Consider the following 4,049-nt stretch of genomic DNA (forward strand, 5'->3'; position numbering starts at 1 on the left):
CATCAGGGGCATTGGTCCACCATGAGAGGCACTGGTCCACCATCAGGGGCATTGGTCCACCATCAGGGGCATTGGTCCACCATCAGGGGCATTGGTCCATCATGAGAGGCATTGGTCCACCATCAGGGGCATTGGTCCACCATCAGGGGCATTGGTCCATCATGAGAGGCATTGGTCCACCATCAGGGGCATTGGTCCACCATCAGGGGCATTGGTCCATCATGAGAGGCACTGGTCCACCATCAGGGGCATTGGTCCACCATCAGGAGCATTGGTCCACCATGAGAGGCACTGGTCCACCATCAGGGGCATTGGTCCACCATCAGGGGCATTGGTCCACCATGAGAGGCACTGGTCCACCATCAGGGGCATTGGTCCATCATAAGAGGCATTGGTCCACCATGAGAGGCATTGGTCCACCATGAGAGGCATTGGTCCACCATGAGAGGCATTGGTCCACCATCAGGGACATTGGTCTACAATAGAATTTAAGGGTCCCCTCTTAACCACCCCAACTGGGTACTGCTAGGTATCTGTGTTTTAATGTCCCTCTGGCCCAGATACTTTCTTTAAAAGCCAGCAAGCTTACCTGATGTCATGGGCATGTGACTCTCAGGGTGCGGATTCCCACTGTGCTTCCCTGGGCTGAGAGGCTTATGAAAGAGTGTAGAGGGCTAGGGAGCACCCGGCTCCCTCAGCCTGGCAGAGAGCATGAAGCACATGTGGACACTCACGGGCTGAGGAACACCTCTCTCAGCAGGGCCGCACCTGACTACTTGATCTCCCTATGCAAATGTTTCATACCACTGGGTGCTTCCTGTCTGGAGCTGAAAAGAAAATAGAAGAGTTTCTTAGGAAACTTTTTTTTAATCTTTTTTTTAATCTATGTGTTCATGAAGGTAACCTGTAACATTTTCCCTAAGAGAAAATAATTGGGAAAGAACATCTGTCCTTTGGAGCTAACTTGAACAGAACTGTCATTTCCATATAGCAGAATAAAAAAGACTGCATTTGCTGTTATGAAAAACATCTCTAAGATACACCGCTACAGGTTTGGTGCAGTGGGGAGATTGTTTTAAAGTAGGCTGTGGGCCAATGAGATGTCTCAGCAGGCTAAGGCAGATGCCGCCAAGCCTAACCCAGGATCCATGCTCTGGACTCACTCTCCAAGATGTCCTCTGACCTCCGCAAGCACTCATTCATACACACATAAATAAATACATGTGAAAAACAGGAAGTTTGCAAACAGCATTTATAGTAAGGGCTGAATCTCATTTGTTCTTACTTGCTTAGGAAACTGGAACAGTACACACACACACACACACACACACACACACACACACAATCCTTGGACGAGTAGAGGTCCAGCAGAGCTGGGAAAGGAGGAGCCTTGAATTTTCCTTCTCAGCCCTGTGTGTATAACTTTTTTAAGAGCGGGGTTTGGAAAGCGTTCCTTTCTTACTCTGTGAGAGCCGGTGGGCCAGGAAGATGCTTCAGTGAATGAAAGGTCTCCTCTGCCAGATCTAACCCCCTGGTGTATATTAAAAGAGCTTCCCCTTCATCTCTCTGTGTGTGGAGTGATTTCTCACTAGAACGGTATGTTATTTCCACATGAGACAGGTGTGGGATAAGAGGGGAGCATAGTGTTTACTGTTCTGTGGCATATAGTAGGTTAACTATGACTGACAACAACCACTTATTTTAAAATAGCCTGCAGAGGGATTTTCAGTGTTCCTCCCATAAATAAACAGTAACTCTCAGGAGGTACCAATTACCTTGATCCGATCTTTACACATTGCATGAAGGTAGTGAAATACCATACTGGAACTGTAAATAAATATACATAATTACCGTGTGCCAGTTAAGGGTTGTAGAGAATATTATTTTATACAAAATGATTGCACACATCTGAAAACGTGCTGTGCCCCTGAAGAACTTAACAATTTTATGTGTACTGGTGGAGAGTTGGTCAGGTGGCAGGAACTTGTCCCTGTGCCTTGCCTTCTACCAAGAGCACAGTTGTATTAACACCCTGGCAAGGTCTCTTTATGGAAACGCTGTGATCTTTCTGTCTTGCCTGGAGTCATACGGTCCCACCACGACCTCAGATACCCCTCAGCGTCTCCAACCCATCCCTTTTCCTGGGCTCCCTAGGACCCCTGCAGGCATTCATTCATCTCTAATTCATGGCTTTATAGCAAGAGGTTCAAAAAGGTTTAGTCCTTAACTCCTAAGGTCTTCCAGAGAGGAGCCATTTCACCTAACCCTTAGACCAATTTCCCTTAAATGCAACTGTGAATGCAATTTATATCTTTAAAAAAAACTTTTGTAGGATCAAATTTCAATCAATATTTCTATGAAATTTCTCTTTTGGGGGGTGCAGCGAACTTTATTGATGGTATTCGAGAGTAGGCCCCTCCTGTAATTATGGGAATCTGGGATGGAATTGTGAGGGAGACACTCACTGTTGAGGACTGAGTTGGAATGGGGACTTCTCAGCAACTGAGGGCCTCTCTCTTGCTCTCAGTATTCTTGCTGGGCTGGGCTGGGTGGTCCAGGGTTTCTTACTCCTTGGAGGCCATGTAGGCCATGAGGTCCACCACCCTGTTGCAATAGCCGTATTCATTGTCATACCAGGAAATGAGCTTTACAAAGTTGTCATTGAGAGCAATGCCAGCCCCAGCATCAAAGGTAGTGGAAGAGTGAGAGTTGCTGTGAAGTCCCAGGAGACAACCTGGACCTCAGTGTAGCCCAGGATGTCCTTTAGGGGCATGTCAGATCCACAACGGATACGTTGGGGGTAGGTACATGGAAGGTCATGCCAGTGAGCTTCCCATTCAGCTCTGGGATGACCTTGCCCACAGTCTTGGCAGCCCCAGTGGATTCAGGGATGATGTTCTGGGCTGCCCCATGGCCATCACACTACAGTTTTCCAGAGGGGCCATCCACAGTCTTCTGAGTGGCAGTGAAGGCATGAACTGTGGTCATGAGCCCTTCCATGATGCCAAAGTTGTCATGGATGACCTTGGCCAGGGGAGCTAAGCAGTGGGTGGTGCAGGATGCATTGCTGACAATCTTGAGGGAGTTGTCATATTTCTCATGGTTCACACCCATCACAAACATGGGGGCATTGGCCGAAGGGGCAGAGATGATGACCCTTTTGGTCCCACCCTTCAAGTGAGCCCCAGTCTTCTCCATGGTGGTGAAGATGCCAGTAGACTCCATGACATACTCAGCACCAGCATCACCCATTTGATGTTAGCGGGATCTCGCTCCTAGAAGACGGTGATGGGCTTCCCGTTGATGACAAGCTTCCCATTCTCAGCCTTGACTGTGCCATTGAATTTGCCATGGATAGAGTCATACTGGAACATGTAGACCAAGTAGTTGAGGTCAATGAAGGGGTCATTGATGGCAACAATCTCCACTTTGCCAGATGCAGAGCAGAAGGCAGCCCTGGTAACCAGGCGCCCAATATGGCCAAATCCGTTTACGCCGACCTTCACCATCTTGTCTATGGAAGGAGGCTGGCACTGCACAAGAAGATGCGGCTGTCTCTGGAACAGGGAGGAGCCTCTATGAAATTTCTTATAAATTATAAATAATAGCTCAAGATGGGCTCAGAGCTCTATGTAGCCCAGGTTAGCTTTGCACTAACAATCTTCCTGCCTCCAAGTGTCAGGAATGGTCATGCTTGGCTCTCTTCCAAAGTTCTAAATATAAACAACAACTTCATCTACAAATTTACTGTATCACAAAAAATACAACATGCCTGTGCTCACGGATGTTCATTGTAACATTTACAGAGAACAAAACTAAAAATAGATTAGTCAAATTATGACAATCCATGTAACAGAAATTACATAGATAGTTAAAAGAATAAAAATAACCTGGATATCAAAGTTAAGTGAGAAGAGTGGGTAACATGGTCAGATGGCGGAAAACTCAACCTTCAAAGGCTGTGTGCACAAGGGTAGCTGTGATTTGTCTGGATGGACACACTATTGACTGCAGCTGATGTCTACTTTCAGGACAAAGGGATGGTAGAC

General features: G+C 47.0%; 1 pseudogene; it reads right to left on the reverse strand.

The window, feature by feature from the left end:
- Positions 1 to 2,564: 2,564 nt before the first annotated feature.
- Positions 2,565 to 3,509, reverse strand: LOC116895335 (annotated as a pseudogene).
- Positions 3,510 to 4,049: the final 540 nt, after the last annotated feature.

Source organism: Rattus rattus, chromosome 3 (assembly GCF_011064425.1).
Source record: "Rattus rattus isolate New Zealand chromosome 3, Rrattus_CSIRO_v1, whole genome shotgun sequence".
In the NCBI taxonomy this organism is placed as follows: Eukaryota; Metazoa; Chordata; class Mammalia; order Rodentia; family Muridae; genus Rattus; species Rattus rattus.